Source organism: Cyprinus carpio, chromosome B22, assembly GCF_018340385.1.
Source record: "Cyprinus carpio isolate SPL01 chromosome B22, ASM1834038v1, whole genome shotgun sequence".
Taxonomy (NCBI): Eukaryota; Metazoa; Chordata; class Actinopteri; order Cypriniformes; family Cyprinidae; genus Cyprinus; species Cyprinus carpio.
In genome coordinates, this window is record NC_056618.1 from 11,040,490 (window position 1) to 11,052,410 (window position 11,921).

Here is an 11,921-nt window from a genome sequence, read left to right on the forward strand (position 1 = left end):
CTATGAAGGCCTTTTTTCAAGAGAACTAGATAGTGCTAGTTGAAGATAGAAGAGGATGTGTTTTTAGCCATTTCTTGAATTCAGATTCAAACTAACAAACAGTTCAGGTTAAGTATTTGTGGAAGAGGAATATAAGAAAGACTTTAAAAATCAGCAATCAAACACCCTGTTCAGCTCTCCAGGATCTGATGTCATAAACCAGAACCAGGGTCACAACTGCATATTTGCTGAGGGGTATGCAAGATCAGTGCTTGCACCCCTTGTATTCTAGCCCCCGCGGAAAACTCTCTGCAAGCAATTAATATTTTTCATTTACCTTCATTTACATTTTTATATTAAATGAGAAAACTGTATCTAAAATTCGCTTTAAAGAACATTTGCATTTTTTTATTTTTACTTACAGAGACATTTTATGGAAAATCTGCTATGCTTAAGTGGAAAAATTCTGCCACCTGATAGAAAAACAGATACTTTTAAAATCAAGGTCATGATATTCTCACTATGACAACTAGATGGCAGCAGAGGATCATTCATTTATTTTGCATGTATTTTAAGACATAAAAAAAATTAAATAAAATCCTAATATAACATTTAAAAATAATTTTTGTTAAAATTTAGCATTCGGGGAAGTCGTGGCCTAGTGGTTAGAGAGTTTAACTCCGAACCCTAAGGTTGTGGGTTCGAGTCTTGGGCTGGCAATACTACGACTGAGGTGCCCTTGAGCATTACGTAATCGGAAATTTATTCGTTTGGAATCATACTGACCCTTTTACTGAATGAAACTCGGCGATCTATTCACAATGATTAAATCAGTTAATTATTAAATCTGCGTGTTATCTTTACTTTCAGTTAATTATACTCAAAACCAAACAGTTCATTATGGTACTTCGGGAAATGACCAGCGTATGACGTGCTTGTGCGTTCACCGATGACCCGTTACGGCCGTTTTCAAACAAAATGAGCGCGAAAACTTGGAAGTTACCTCAACTAAACCACTCTGATAATATTTGACAAATCATCCATATTGTGCTAGCTATCACTATAAGACTTTGCAATCATTAAAAATATTATTTACTTCCATAGTCATCCTTTTCACTAAATACGTAGGTACTGTTTTATTCATTTACTATTATTCATATAGAACTAAGAAATAAACCGTTTGTAGTATGAAACGCTAACATCAATGTCATGATTTCCCAGATGAAAAATAAAATAAGATATTTATAATGATATAAATAAAGATATTAACATTTCCGTGACGGCATCTTCTGTTTACAATGGAATATGACCCCACTTAAAAAAAAGAAATTCAAAATGAAACTACATCATTTCACGCCTCCAGAATCATCTTTTCTAAGTTTCATGGCGGGGACCACAAAAAACTCGAAGGCAGTTTCCGCCACTATGGAGTAGAAAAATACAACGCAAGGAGATGCAACTGAATATAAAACGCCTCTGCAGTGGCAGAAAAGTGTACCTTGACATGTATTGTGTATTTTTGAAATAAAAGACACGTGGAGCCTGTTAAATGTTTGGTTTCAGTTGTGAAGGCTCAGTTTCTCCCCACGTTCACCAACTTTTGCTTCTTCATGTTCGCCGCCCAGGTGTCAGCAGGACATAAAACACATACTGAGGGACTTTTTATTTATTTATTTTGTCAGAAAACGGGCAATAAGGAGGCAAAGAATGTGTGCAGAAAGAACTGCTGCAAACACATAAAAAAAAAAAATTAAAAAAACCCTTTTGAGAATTAACCTTGGTTTCATTGTAGTAAAAGTGTGGTATGTATTTTTTTTTTTTTGTTTATTCACAGTTTTACTACAAATACCATGGTTAAACTATAGTTACTGCAGCAAAACCATGGTTAAACTATAGTAACCATGTTTTTTTGGGGGTTTTTTTGTAAGTAAAACCTTTGGTTAATTCTCGTAAGGGAAGACATTATTTAAAATCAACAAATGCTTTAATAGAAAACATAACACCCCTCTGATTATGTTATTCCACAGTTGTACTGCAGGGGTTAGTGAAACAGCGCGCAGCCTGACATCTGGTCACATGAATGAAGACGCAACGGTATAGACTTCAATGATAGAATGGTTTATTTACATTATTCAGGCTTTTGGGCCAAGTTGAAAATGTGCGTCTGCCCCAACAAGAAAGTCACTCTTTATTCTTTTTGGGATTCAGATTCCCGCGATACCTTCTTTGACTGCTGCATTTTTTACCACTTGAATCAGTAGATGATTTGATCGCTTACTACCAGATGGCTCTCGGTGGTGTGTAGGTTTCTCTCTCGTGCTTTCTTAGGTGCGGCGCGACTGAGCAAATCTCTTCCACACAAAGCGAGCACTCTGTACCGGTTTCTCTCCAGTGTGTGAACTCCTGGTGCTACGCTTGAGCCAATCGTGACGGGTAACAAAAGCCTTCCCGCAGACTCATATAGTACACGTGATCCTTTCACACACCACTCATGGACCTCCTGATGCCTTTTAAAGAAGTCCACTCGTGCAAAACCCTTTCCCGCACAGAGAACACAAGAAAGGCTTCACCTGAATGAACTCTCAAGTGCCCTTCAAAGTAGTAGTTAATAAAATCATTACCGCATTGATCACAGTTAAAAGACCTCTCCGCGGCATGAGAGAGCTGGTGATCTTTGACCGTTGATGTGTGAAACTCTTCGCATTGATGCGCAACTGTAAAAGATTCGCTCTCTCCAGTGTGGATCGTCATGTGAAACCTGAGCTTTTCCTTGCGTATGAAGCTCTTTCCACACTCTTGGCACGTGTGCGGCCTTTCTCCAGTGTGGAGTTTGACATGCCGCTGCAGGTTTGTGTTCGTCGTGAAGCTCCTTTCGCAATGCAAGCATGCGTAAGGCTTTTTTCCAGTGTGGGTTATCACGTGCCTCTTGAGTCTCGTTTTACACGCCAAGCGCTTTCCGCACCATTCACAAATGAAAGGCTTCTCTCCGGTGTGGATTTTCACATGCCTGTCGAGTCTTTCTTTGCACGCGAAACTCTTTGCGCACACAAAACACGTGTACGGTTTTTCTCCGGTGTGAATTCGTATGTGGCGCTCGAGTCGTGATTTACCTGCAAAACTTTTTCCGCACTGGGGGCAGATGTAAGTCTTCTTGATTTTGATTGTTTTCTGTGAGAGGACCAAAGGTTTTTCGTCAGTGATGGAGTGATGATGTTGCTCCTCCACCTCATTCAGGTTTTTACGTTCCTCTTTCACCTCCATTACACCTAAATGAACATAATAAATAATTGTTTAACTGTGCGGTGAAAATATGTGAAATGCTACACACTCGAATGTTACCCTGGACCACAAAACCAGCAATAAGGGTTATTTTTTTAATCAAAATTGAGATTTATGCATCATCCGAAAACTGAATTGATAAGCTTTCCATTGATATATGATTTGTTAGGGTATGACAAGAGAAACAACTGGCTGAGATACAACTATTTGACAATCTGGAATCTGAGGGTGCAAAATCGCCTTTAAAGTTGTCCAAATGAAGTTCTTAGCAATGCATAACACTAATCAAAAATGTAAGTTTTGATACATTTACAGTAGGAAATTTGCAAAATATCTGCATGGAACATGATCTTTACTTAATATCCTTAAGATTTCTGGCATAAAAGATTGAACTGTATTGTTGGCGATTGCTATAAATATACCCGTGCTACTTATGACTGCTTTTGTGGTCCAGTGTCACCCATTATAAAACTTTACATCACCCAAATTGTTCAAACATTAATGCATGTAGCAGAACTGCTGTACAAGGCTATTTTGTCATGTATCTGTCCATACATTATTTGATAAATGGTATTGCAACCTGTTTCTTTCTTCAATGAAGAATCAAGAATAAACACCAACCTCTTTGTCTTTCTTAAAAGTTATCTTAGGTTTCATACCGCAGGATTCTTGGATCATGTTCTCTTCAATAAACTCTTATTTTTGCATATTTCAGTTCCCAAGCCCATGGATACTATGGCAGGCCATATAGATCCGCTGCTGCCTTTTGTTCTTAAAACGTTGATAACACACAGCACTAATAAATTGTCGCGGACAATATGTTCATGTCAAGTATCAAATTAATGACGGCTGATGTAGTTAACAGTATTGTTTTTACCGTTATTTCTAAACAGTCCCGTACGGAGTGATTTAACGAACAGCTCGTTTGCGAATAGCGAGCTGTTTACGTTTTGCGAACTGTCAGTTTCAGCGATATAGCCGTTCCGGCTCACGCGGCCGAAATACAGCGTAATATATTATGCGTTCCGAATGCGTATCGTGATTATAACAAATACTACCATCAAACAAACATTTAGTTACCTATTTCTGTACGACTAACAGCAGCAGCTAACCGGTCCGGAAGAACAAGCGTTTCATATGACCACGCCCCTTCTGACGTAGAAGGGCTGCGTTCCATTCGCTCATCTGTCTCTGCTGCAACTGTCTTCAGCTCGCGTGTTGATCATTTAGCAAGTATCTGAATTGTTTCTCGTCTCGACTGACTCAGAGGTTTTCTAAAACGCTGTAATGTTTCAGGAAAAACGATCTCCTGAATATGAGTGTGTGCATTAATAAAAGGTTCCTCTTGAGGTTTTTCATCTGATTAATATTCATATAAACATATTAAATATCATATAAACTCGATGATGTTACATTTGACAGGGAACAGGAAAACACTGCGAATCATTATCAATGTTATGTCGAATAAAAATAGAACATCTAGGAAGTGGATATTGAACAATCAAACCCTTAAAATTAAGATCAGTTTACAGTTAACATTTTAGTCATTAGCAGGACGCTTGTATCCAAAGCCTAACAAATGGAGAACAATAGAAGCATTCGGAAAACTAAACAAAGAGCAATATTATGCAAAGTGCTATGACAAGTCTCGGTTAGGCCTATGCAGCAGGCTATAATATAATATATAATATATAAATATATATATATATATATAATATATATATATCTATTATATATATCTAAATATGCACAAACAACACACACACAATGTGCTGCCAATAGAAAAAGAAAAAGAGAAAGTTATGTCTTAAAGGCATTTTTTTCAGGGAAACTAGATAGTGATTAGTTGAAGAGTAGAAGAGATTGTGTTTTTAGCCATGTCTTGAATTCAGATTCCACGAACAACAGTTCAGGTTAAGTATTTGTGGAAAAGAGGGAATATAAGAAAGGGATCTTTAAAAATCAGCAACATCAAAACCCCATGTTCAGCTCTCCAGGATCTGATGTCCATAAACCAGAACCAGGGTCACAAATGCATATTGCTGGAGGGGTATGCAAAGATCAGTGCTTGGCACACCTGTATCTAGCCCCCGCGGAAAAACTCTCTGCACCGCAATTAAATTTTCATTTACCTTCATTACAGTTTGTACTATTAAATGAAGGAAAAAACTGTATCTAAAATTCGCTTTTTACTTTAAAGACCTTGCATTTTTTTATTTTTTACTTACCGAGGCAATTTTTATGGAACATCTGCTATGCTTAAGTGCGATAAAAAATTCTGCACCTGATAGAAAAACAGAGACTTTAAAATCAAGGTCATGATTTTCACTTATGACACAGATGGCAAGCAGAAGGATAATTAATTTATTTTGCATGTATTCTAAGACATAAAAACAAATTAAATAAACATCCTACTATACCATTTTTAAAAATAATTTTGTTAAAAATTTAGGGCATTCGGGGAAGTCGTGGGCCTAGTGCGGTTAGAGGAGAGTTAACTCGAACCCTAATGTTGTGGGTTCGAGTCTTGGGGCTGGCAACTAATCCACGACGAGGGTTTGCCCTTGAGCAAGGCACTGAAACCCAACCTGGCCACCGGGTGCAGCAGCATAGAATTGAAACCCCATGCTTCTGGGTCTGTGTGTTCACAGTGGGGTGTGTTCACTGCTGTGTGTGTGTGTGTTCATGCTGTGTGTGGGCATTTTGGATGGGTTAATGCAGAGCACGGAATGGCGGATGACAGAGGGTGAATAATTAATGACAGAATTTTAATTTTTTGTGTGAACTATCCCTTTAATACTGAAATGCAAACTAAGATTCAAATTAGGATTCAAACTAACAAACAAAGTTCAGATTTCAGTATTTAAGGGAAGAGGAATACAGAAATATTTAAAAACCAGTAATCAAACATCCAGTTCTGCTCTTCTGGATCTGATGTCATAAACCAGAACAGCCACAGCAGCGGCAGCAGCCACACCCACCAGAGCAGTGACGACCAATCGGATCACAGCTTCAGCAGAATCACAACAGTGAACAGAGTCTGAGAAACAAAAACATCAAACATGAGAGCAGCTCAGTCAATAATGTTATAGCGGTTGTATCTTGTAAAGATTTAAAGGAAACAATGCATCAAATAAGGTTTATGTGTCTCTTAAATGATAAGTGGTGGTTTTATGTTATATTTAATATTTGGTGCTTAAATTGGTAGCAAAATCAGTGCCGTTGAGCTTTGTGGGCACGAGTTTGCATCCCGGCTTGAGGAACTTCCCCAAGCACCCCCCCCCCCACCCCCACTTCAGTCCAGCCAATTCTACACACATCACATGTTTTTGCTACATAATATATGGTGGTGTACTGTGTTATCTATTGATGTGTGGTGTATATTATTATGACATTTTAATTCATATTAAATACATTTAAATATTTTGAAAATATACACTGTATGTGTATGTATTTATATATACATAATAAATATAAACAGTACAAACACATATATTATTATATTATGTAAACAACAACTTTTATTTTGGATGCAATTAATCATTTGACAGCACTTAAATAAATCTTTGAATTATGATGACCAGCAGCACTTATCACGAATGAAACTGTAACTGTGACTCACCAGAGACAGTGAGATTGAATCTGTATGTGATATCTGTCCTGCTCCTGATGGTTACTCCATAAAGTCCAGAGTGTGTGGTTGTGGTGTTTGTGATGGTCAGAGATCCAGTCTGATGATCCAGCTTCAGTCTGTCTCTGAATCTCCCATCAAGAACATCAATTGTGGAGAAAACTCTATGCTTTGCATTGATGTCAGCTATAAGAGTCTGTGAATGCCCAAATGTCCACATTATCTCATCATCTGTCTGTAGTTCAGTGTTAGTCTGTAGAGTGACTGAATCTCCCTCCATCACTGACACTGACTTCACTTCATCTGAATCAGCAAACACACCTGAAGAACAAACAGAAACTTTTTTATGGAAGTAAATTGTTATATGTTCAAATATCATTCACAAACAGGATGAGATGAAAATTCTGATGGTTTTATAACTGAACTGAAGTCATGCACAGAAAACACTTAAGATGAGAATCAGGTCACAACTGAAACTAAAGCTGCTGCTGTTTGAGCTTCAGTATGTTTATAAAGACTGGGAAAACAATGTGTTAATTTCTGTGATTAAAATGTGTTGTTTAACGAGTTAAAAATGATTGAAGCTACATCCTACTTTTGGTCCTCTATCAGTTATAAGTAAACGTACATGCATCTTTGCAGAAAAAAACATTGGAATCTCATTTATTAAGCATGAACGCACACAAATTTATGCATGAAATCCTGTGTACGAATGTTTACAAAAATGATTTGTTCATAAAGCTCTTATATGGAGATGGTTGGGGTGTGTTGTATGCCTTGGAGCACATTGCATACCAGTTTAGAAATATCCTGAATTCACTACCATTAGAATGAGGTCAGGGCTCGTCCTACATAAGAGAGACTGCGAGCACACGACAGGAAAGCAAGTACAAGACTGTCTCCCAGATCTTAAAAAACACCAAAGTGCAACAAATGCCTCTACGCACACTAAACTACACTCATTCTAGAATACTGCCCAGAGTGCTATTCAAGGCTTAGTGTATCCCCATCATGTATCATGTGTTTTGTAATAAAATGGTAGACTTTTTGCTTTGTGATTTTTGCAACATTTCTAATGTAAGTTAAATATAGATATAATAGGCTAGTGGATATGTATATAATTTGGTAGAAAATAACAGTGTTGCACATTTTTGTTAGTTGCAAAGATGAGTGAGTAGTGATATTTATTTTATACAAAATTTGCAAACTGCTTTCCAACGTTCTCAAAAATTAAATTGTGTCATGTTATGAGAATACTGAATGTGACATTTAGAAGTTGATTATAAAAAATGCAAAAGTATTAAAAAATACAAATAAAATACACTGTAAATGTCAGTCAAATCAAGTAATAGAAAAATTAGCCTTACTTGTGAGTATCGCATCATGCATCATGTTCAGGAACTCATGTACAAAGAAAAACAGCTAAGTTAACTTTAAGTTACTTTAATTCTTTATATCATATAATTTTGTGCTGCATTACTCTTAATGGGCTGAGAGAGATTAGCATACACATTTTTTTTTTTTTTTTAAAAAAAAAACATTTGCATCTACTTTTTATCAATTAATTAGAAAACACTACAATTAAACTGTCACATAGATACAAGAATGTATAAGCTTATTTTAAAGTGAAGATGGCCTGGGCCTTTATGACTTCCTGGAACACAATGCTCTGTAAAAAGCAACATGACTTGTTCTTTACAACACTATGTTGTAAGTGTGTCCCATTGGTTGTGAAATTACTGACACTCTTATAGTCTTCAGCCTGCTCTAACACTTGGGCCAAATACAGTATGATTTTTTTATTTCTGTATCTACAGGTCCCGATGGGGAATATAAAGCCGAAAGGCGCAGCTGAGGAAATGAAAGTGAGAAAACACTTCAATCCTCTGTGCCCAGAGATGACACCAGTTTGCTCGCTCAGTCTCAGCCTGGAACAATATCCATTACCAGTTCTGCTGTGGTCGTTTTGACTGCTCTTTAATACGCAGCTATTGTCTCTACATGAGAAGCGGTACAAAGTTCAGTCTCGGATGAAGGAGAAGTGTCTCCTAGCAAACTCTGAACTGCCACAATATCCTGTCCCCAGACACTCTCACAAAATGAGCAACAGATTTGCCCACGAGATGGAGCAGAGAGAGAGAATGAGAGAGAGAGCAAAAACAAAAATGTGGCATTCAATCACGCCCACACTTTTGTAAATAACAGTAAAGCATAACAAATTAGACAAGAGGTCAATGCATGTGTGTGTATTGGGACAGGCACTAAAAACTAACTCATTTATTATTAATATGTTCAGGGCTGTCCTTAGGCTGACGCGGGGCCCAGTGCAATGTAGGGATCAAGGCGCCCTTGGTCCATTCCTGACCCGTTTTCGATTGCGCTCCGGGTTGCACCCCCCTAAGGATGGCCCTGAATATGTTAATTAATGTAATTTGTTACTGTTATCAGAAAAAACTTACATTTACCCAATTAGCCCAGCATCTTTTGTTTTTACATCCAGTATCACATATTCACACTACTGCACAGCACTCAAAAATACTGACTCTGTATGAGCACAAGGGACGCTCAAGGGTTCGGTTAGGTACTAGTATAAATGGTGGTGGGAGTTTCAGGTTAAAGAAACAGGAGCAAGAGAGCAGGTCCCAGTTGAAAGATTGTATTTGAATTATGCTTGTGTGTTTGAAGTGTTACAGGCACTTTCCCATAGGGGGTGCATGTGGGCGTGTGTGGTCTACAATGAACAGAGAAAACAGAATACAATATAAAATTTGTAATATAAACAATAATATGGCTAGCATAAGGAAATGATCATTATACAAAGCAGCAGTGACAGTAAATGTTTGGCAAAGTGTTTTTGATTTAAAGTGTTTTTCAAACTTTGGCAAAGTGTTTTTCATTTAAATATGTACCATAAACAGGTGTACAATTTTAGCTTATGTATCTAAATTATGCAGTGCACAGTTAAGTAGTATTAAATTCACGCACACACAAATTACATTAGTTCTACCATTGCCTGACATTTCAGCCATTCATCATCAAATTAAAATGCAGTCAACCAAAAATAAAAGTGCGCAGCGCCCAAACAGACATTTTTGGGCATGTGATGAATTTTATACGGATATTAGAACATGAGTGAAGTATAAAGCCATGTTTAGGTTACATAATGAATAATAGTTATGCAAACAAATGTTACAAATATGGCAAAAATGGAAACATTTGGATTCTTGAGGCCTATCAGTTTTGCTTGACATTTGTATGCTGTTTATAATAAATGCCAATATAGCCAAATTTGTGTTTTATCTTATAGTTTAATATATAATTTTATAACTACTTATTTTTCATTCTTGTTCTGTTCTGAATACTGTTAAATTTAAAATATTTGTTGTAGAGTGAGGGGAACTAAATAGGCTGTTTATATTTACCAGTATTTGAATATACATATAAATTACATAAATTAATGTAGCCTAATTGTTTGCAATTACAAGGTTAACAGGTGTTTTTGGAGTAAGATAAATTTGTCTTTCATGAGATTACTTACTCTTTTTGGCCGGGTTTCATTTCTCTGTGTAGTAAAGTCTAGGGGCGAGGCTTCTAAACTGGGGCGTTTTTAGGGGCGTGATATACAAATTATGATTGTTTTCTGCCGCCACATTTATCAACTTGCGATCATTCGTACGATGAGATTGGGGGCATATGAATGTTTCATGAATCAAACATGAACTCTGTCATAAGTCAATTTGTGCACATGGCTCTGCGCTCGTTTCTATGTTGGATTGATAAATGAGGCCCAATAATAGAATGAAAAAAAATAAAAATTTTCACTTTGACCAGCATAGAATGTAAAACGGATAACTTTTAAATAAATCACTCACAGAAGAAACAAACATGCAGTAGTCCGCTTTCTTGCACATGGCCTAAAGGCTTGGCATTCATGATGCTCTCCACTTCAATTAGAACGGTTTTCAGCGGATGACAGTTTCAGGGACTGACTGTTCCTTTAGAATGACTTTCAATGCTTGTTTCACTGATTTGACTTCCCTACCACAAAAATGTGGAGAGTTGGGAGGAAAAAATCTGAAGGAGATTTCCTGTTCAGCTAATTGCTCTTTGAGTTCGACTGTTTGAACAGTCGAGCGACAGAGAAGGACAGCAGTTTGTAAGTGTTTTTGCCTCGTTTTCTCATTAGACTACTACGTGATCATCGTTGCTAGGGAAACTTTGCTTTATTACTGTGTGTCTTACCCTGGTAGATACGTGTGAATTGTGGCGTTTGGTTTTGCGTTTGCCTATCGCGGGACTGGACAGTTTCGGTATGGCTAAATAAGAGGGCTTGACAATAAGCCAGTAAGCCGTAAACAAGGACTTATAGAGCTGTTTTGTAAGCGCCTTGTCCAAATAAACCAGTCGAGCGACAGAGAAGGACAGCAGTTTTAATTGTTTTTGCCTCGTTCCCTCATTAGACTACGCGTGATCAGCGTGCTATGGAAACTTTGGCTTAATTACTGTGTGTCTTACCCTGGTAATACGTGTGAATTGTGGCGTTTGGTTTTGCGTTTGCCTATCCGGCGACTGGACAGTTTCGTGGTCTGCTAAATAGAGAGGCTGCAATAGCCAGTAACCCCAGGTGTAAAAACAAAGTACTTAAAGAGCTGTTTTGTAGCCCTGTCAGAAGAAACTTCGAGCGAACGATAGCCAGCAGTTTGTAAGTTGTTTTTTTTGCCTCTTTTTCCATTAGCATACTGCGCTGATCACGTTGTCTATTGCAACTTTGCTTTAATTTACTGTGTCTTTAACCCTGGTAAATCGGTGAATTGTGGGCGTTTGGTTTTGCGTTTGCCTATCGCGGGACTTGACCGTTTCGGTCTCTAAATAGAGAGCTTGACAAGCTGACTTCAATCATCATGTAATCATGCTAATATATATGGTAGGTGTCACCGCGGCAGCGGTCGCGGCAGCCCTTGTGTGAAGCGTCCTCGTGTGAAGACCGACGAGTGTAAAGACCATCGACTCTACCTGCGCGACTCCACCGAGC

General features: G+C 37.7%; 1 pseudogene; it reads right to left on the minus strand.

The window, feature by feature from the left end:
* Positions 1-2,303: 2,303 nt before the first annotated feature.
* Positions 2,304-4,485, minus strand: LOC122141608 (annotated as a pseudogene).
* Between the last annotated feature and the right edge of the window lie 7,436 nt (positions 4,486-11,921).